A 6,140-nucleotide genomic window follows, 5' to 3' on the forward strand; every position below is an offset into this window, starting at 1 on the left:
TGGATGAAACAGGACAGCGATGGCTACGTTTTGAGGGTAAAATGATGGCTGTAGAGCGAACATTGTGGACACAGCAGCAGTTTTAAGAAAAGATTTTAAGATTAATTCCCCCCCTCCTCTCACTCTAGCAGTTGAGCTGTCTCACTCTAGCCCCAACATTCCGTCCCATACACACCCATTATAAACTCTGAAACGGATGAAAAACATCATGAAACTTAAACTGGAACTGAAGAAAAAGTATAATAGATATTGAAAAGATAAATACAAGTTGAATAGTTGAACGTCTTGGCTTCGTTTTAAAGTTTGAATGGTGGCTCTATGTCAACGTATGTGGAAGTAGATACAGTTGAAAGAGGAGTAAGTTGAAGGAGAATTTGAAGGATCTCCCTTGAATACATGGGAAATTTTGTTGAAACAAAGTTGAATAAATTTAAAAATATAAATGTTAAAAATGAGAAAAATACAAGCACACATGTCCAAAAGAAGAGGAATCTAATGGTGTTTGAATGGTTTTTCTAAGTTGAACGGTTTTGAAGGAGATAGAGTCCAAAAAACGTACGGAAAAATAATAATAAAGATTCAGTGCCACATGCTTTTCAAGCATTCACACTAATTAATTTGTTTCATACGCAGCTGTGGCTCTGACAGTATTTTATTTAAAATGATAAATGAATAAAGATGTGTAAAAAAAATTCCTATAGTCCTTCAGTTCTTCATCACTGTCTTTGTACAAGCTCACATTCAGTCCTACAAATCTATGAAAATGGACCGCAGACACACAAGTCACAACAGATACACTATATTCCCAAAAGCATCTGCTGTCATACACACACATGAAGTTGAGTGACATCCTATTCTTAATCCACAGGGTTTCATATGATGTCAGCCCACCCTTTGCAGCTATAACAGCTTCGACTCATCTGGGAAGACTTTCCACAAGGTTAGGAGTGTTTTGTGGAATTCATGACCATTGTTTCAGAAGTGCATTTGTAAGGGGATGAGGAGAAGGCCTGGCTCACAGTCTCCACTCTAATTTATCAAAGGTGTTCTTTCAGGTTGAGGTCAGGAGTCTGTGCAGGCCAGTCAAGTTCTCCTACACCAAACTCACTCATCCATCTTCATGGGCCATCCCCAAACTGTTCCCACTAAGTTGGGGGTATGAAATTGTCCAAAATGTTTTGGTATGCTGAAGCATTAACAGTTCCTTTCATTGGAATAAAGGGGCCGAGCCCAAAACACCCCCACACCATAATTCCCCCTCTACGTGCAGTCACACGTATCGTTCTCATGGCAACTGCCAAACCCAGACTCATCCATCAGATTGCCAGACTGAGAAGTGCCATATGTTATTCCAGAGAGCACGTCTCCACTGCTCTAGAGTCCAGTGGTGGTGTGCTTTACACCACTGCAGCTGACGCTTTGCGTTGTGCTTGGTGATGTAAGGCTTGGATGCAGCTGCTCAGCCCCGGAAACCCATTCCATGAAGCTACACACGGTTTTTGACCTAATCTGAAGGCCACATGAAGTTTGGAGGTCTGTAGCGACTGATTGTCACTGAGTGTACTGACCAGACTTGTTGCACAGGTAGCATCCTATCATAGTACCACACTGGATTTCACTGAGGTCCTTAGAGCAACACATTCCTTCACAAATGCCGAGGTGCTTGATTTTATACACCTGTGGTTGAGGAACTGGAACACCTGAATTCAATTATTTGGATGGGTGAGTGAATACTTTGATTAAATATACTGTAATATGATTTTAATGATGATAATACGGTGGAGGAATATCATCTTAATTCCTCCACTATAACAACCTCAGATGCTTCTATGACATACCCATTTGGATTAAGTTAAGGCTCTAAGACAGGGGTGGCTGCCGTGATTGACAGGTGTGCCGACACAGGCAGCTGTAGCCAGGAGCTTCTGCTAGGCACTGAGTAGTCACTGAAGCAGGTAACTTTACAAAGTTATGAATCACTGATTAGCTCAAGGCGGATGTTACATTACATATAAAAGAATAATACTGAGTAATTTCTTTTCTTCAGTGAAGTGGTTTACACATTTGGCAAACATACATTTTTTTTAACAAAATTTTTATGTGGAGCTACCTGCTGTGGTAACCCCTTGTGAATCAGTAAGAAGCCAAAATCAGGTTTTACTCTGTCTTTTTTCAAGATAAGGTTTACAGCCTATTAATGTAACACTAATAACATTACTTGATATCAATAAAAAATAAAGCTTTTTACAGTGAGTCCACAGTTTAAAAAACAAAAAGAAAAAAAGGGAATTTTCTACATACAATATTATGAAAACTTTACATTTTCAGCTGTGAGAACTTTTTCTCCAGTTTTACACATTTATCATGTGGGCTGTAAGTGGCAAACCATAGAAAAGGACATTGACATCCCTGACTTAAAGGTGTCTGGAACTACAACTCTGGATAGAAAATAAGTGACTGAGCCCCCCTTTGACTGGTCCACATGTTTAGCAAACACTCAGGGAACCCTGGAGGGCGGTCACATGAATACTAATGGCAATAACAATTGTGAGGCCGCACATTAACGACAAACAAACGCACACTCTTACTCCAGAGAAGTACAACAGACTGCTAATAATACCTATATGTGCAACCCAGTGCATAATGGCATAAACACACATACCAGGCCTCTCCCTATAGAAGCAGCTATTGGCTGGGAGCCACATTTCATACATGACACCGCCCTATGAGACATGTATGGCTCTGAATCCTCCAGCAGCTTTTCAGGCAAACTTTGGCACGCAAGCGCCCACGGACAGACCGACCTATGGGGACATGTCACAGCAAAGGAGCGAACAGTGACGGTGAAGATTACACTATATACACACGCAGACACAACATAGTTGTCACATCTTTCCCCCTTCCTCGTTCACCTCTGACTGCAGAATGTAGAGTAACTAGTTTCACACAGCGCGGTGACAATAAGAGGAAGCCGGTGTAGGTGAACGTGGGGACGTCACAGAGCTGCAGTGCACTGGCCAGACGACGACGACGCGTTTCCCTAACGCTGGAGTACAGCAGGCAGGGAGCAGGCCGGCGCAGCCCGGGGTTGACGTGAGGACAGCGCTCACCTTGCACCGGCGTCCCCGAGGAGAAGCTTGCAGCCTGTTTTCGCTGGAAGTGTCAAACTGTTTCACTCAACTGCACCCCACCGCTCAAATAAAAACGCCTCCCGGTAGCGTCCACGTAAAACCGCTGAACGAGGAGCGGCAGAGTTATCACGTGAAGAAACAAGCTCAACAAACACGTTAAAAAATCAAATAAAAGCTGCTTTACCGACTCGAGCCGGCGTCAGCTAATGCCTCTCCCTCCGGTGTAGCCTCCTCTACCGGTCCGCTTTCAGGTGCCTGGAGACGGGAGAGCAACGTCCGCTAGCCGGTACTGTCAAAGTCATGGCCACGGTGTGCACAGGGAACTCCACAGCGTTTACTAGTTCTCTATGCTCGGTCCTCCCCCATGCCTGTACAGTACGGGTGAACGCGGGTCAGGAGCCTACGAGGGTGGCTCTACAATGAGGGCCCGCAGCACCCTCTAGCGGACGGATGTGAACATGCAGCCCCGGAGGGTTATATAATGCAGAATCAGACGGGGATGTTTTTATTAACAAAACATTTAAACTCACTCTCGTGTTAGCTGTCAGGCAGGACTCTGAAGGCGTGCCCTGACTAACTGGCAGAAGTTTTTCTGGACATCTTCAACCTGTCTGCCTTAAATCCTCTGTACCCAAAAGATTGTCTCTTGCCTCAGTGATTATAGTCCTGTGGCCCTGACTTCAGCAATTATGAAGTGCTGTGAGAGGATCGTTCAGAAGCACATCAAGGACCAAGCGCATCCATGTTGGTCTGGACAGACATCAGCTTGCATACAGGTGGAAAGTTCAACACAGGATGTAAGCTCTGACCCACCTGGAACATCACAACTCTTATGTTAGGATGCTGTTTGTTGACTTCTTCTCTGTTTTCAACACTGTGATCCTGAATAAGCTGGCTCTGAAGCTTCATAACCTGGGTCTGTCGACTTCGCTGCGCTACTGGATCAGAGACTTCCTCTCCATCAGGCCTCGGGCGGTAAGAATGGGGAGCTGGACATCTTCCACACTGGTCCTGAAGACGAGCACCCCAGAGGGCTGTGTGCTCAGCCCGGCCTTATTCAATGTCTTTACTCGCAATTGTTCTCCCATTCATTTCACTAACACAGTTGTGAAGTTTGCGAGACAATGATGAGACTGACTATAGAAAGGAGATCCAACACCTGACACAGTGGTGCTTAGACAACATCCTCGTCCTGAACACCAGCAAGAACAAGGAGGCCATTGTGGATTGCAGGAATAGAGCATGTGGACAACATCAAGTTTCTGGGTGTCCACATAACATCTGACCTGACCTGGTGGCTGAACACATCGCACCTTGTGAAGAAAGCCCAACAAAGGCTGTACTTCCTCAGGAAGCTAAAATGGACCGGGCCGTCTTCTCGACTGCTTGTGAACTTCTACAGAGTCAAGTTTGCCTCTCAAACAGTTAATGGGAAAAGTGAAGCAGCACAAAAGGGTGAATTTTGTTTGCAGTGGCTGTAGAAACTATTTATATGTACCTATAAATTGGAGTAAAAATACAATTAAACACTTTTTTTCTCAGTTTAAGCTGTTTTCTTTACAATCATACTGTTTGTTTGTTTTTACTTTATTAACATTAAATAAAGCATAAATATCAGATAATATCAATATTTTAGTTTTGTTTAAATCAGCCCTTTTGCTCAATGGAGGCACAGTCAAACTGACAGGAAGAAGATATATCAAAACTTACAAAAAGCTTGCAAAACCAACAGTACAGACTTACCAGATCCCCTCCCTGTAAAGCTCAATGATAAAGGGATTTCCTTTCATTTGACACTTTTATTTCAATTTAAAAAATAAATTGTGTTTTTTAAAAAAAGCAAAAATCAAAAAGATCATCTTATCATACAGTAAACTGAAAGAAAAATGTCTTCATGGCTGTCATAGTTTCAGTTTCTTTCTCCTCCAACCTAAGAGGGCATGCTGCCTTTCTCCTCCCCTTTAGGGTGGAGTTCTATAGTTTCCCGTTCTTCGGTCGTAGCACCTGTTTGCCATCAAGTTTATCCACTCCAGTTCAAACAGACCAGCTGCTAGTGTTGCACCAGTGAGCTACATACTGAACCGAGAGGATAGAAACTAAGTATCGATACTATTGCGCTGTATCGATCAGATACCAATCTTGGTATTGATATCTGGATCGTTCTGCCCACGTCTACAGCTGCTAGTGGTAATCAGAAAAAATTGTCTGTGTACCTGTGCTACTTACCTTCACGCTTAGTTTTGTGTGTAAATGTAAAGACTGTGAAACTTGACACCAGTCTCTGTTGGTTCTGCGTTTGGGTCCACCTTTGCTGATGGCCTCACAGCCTTGACAGTGACTTCTGACATATTCAGCTGAAAAGTGCATCTGCTGGATCATAATAGCTCAGGTTTGAATTACTGCTTGGCCTTGAAAATTTAGTTTTTTGTAGGTTTAGCATAAAACAAAATTATTTTACAGTAATGCAAAATGAAAAGCCTTAAAATGAATTTCTTATTAAACAACCCACACACTTGCTTACCTTATAAAAAAGGTTTGATATTAATATACATTCTTACTATTCATTACTACAGGGGCAAAGGGCTGGAATTTTTAAAGCACTTTTAGTTTTGGGTTTATTTTGTTGTTTTTTTGGACTACTTGAGGTTTGACTTATTTCACATCTGCACATAGAGCCAACTTCTAATCATGGAGACTTCAGGAACCCTTTTCATATGAAGTAGCACTGCTAAGACACAAGGCACCTTGGCAAAACATACATTTCTCATTTAACTTAAAGGAAGCAGTAAAACTTTATTAATACAAGCAAAAAATGAACAGTTAAAAAAAAAATCCTGTATTGTAGTAGAAAAGCGCTATATAAGAACCAGTCCATTTAATAATTAGCCTTGGATGATACTAATCTGTAGATTGTATCAATATTGACAGTAACAGACTTTTGCTGTTGTTTTATTTTAGACTTTTAGAGAGTGTACCAGAGTGCTGAAGACCAAAGAGGACCAAGGATTT

At 42.3% G+C, this 6,140-nt stretch overlaps 1 protein-coding gene across 4 annotated transcripts in view; it reads right to left on the reverse strand.

Annotated features, from left to right (window-relative positions):
- The window catches only part of LOC116309961 (thyroid hormone receptor alpha), a 111,561-nt gene extending 106,670 nt beyond the window's left edge, over nucleotides 1-4,891 (reverse strand). Inside the window, exon 1 of one of the 4 annotated variants that reach the window (XM_039611040.1) lies at nucleotides 3,316-4,629. The gene's annotated coding sequence lies outside the window, so the exon portion shown is untranslated. Of the gene's footprint in view, nucleotides 1-3,315; nucleotides 4,633-4,874 lie in introns of those variants that run through there. The other 3 variants (XM_039611039.1, XM_039611041.1, XM_039611038.1) reach the window with 3 other exon arrangements.
- Nucleotides 4,892-6,140: the final 1,249 nt, after the last annotated feature.

Source organism: Oreochromis aureus, linkage group 4 (assembly GCF_013358895.1).
Source record: "Oreochromis aureus strain Israel breed Guangdong linkage group 4, ZZ_aureus, whole genome shotgun sequence".
NCBI lineage: Eukaryota > Metazoa > Chordata > Actinopteri > Cichliformes > Cichlidae > Oreochromis > Oreochromis aureus.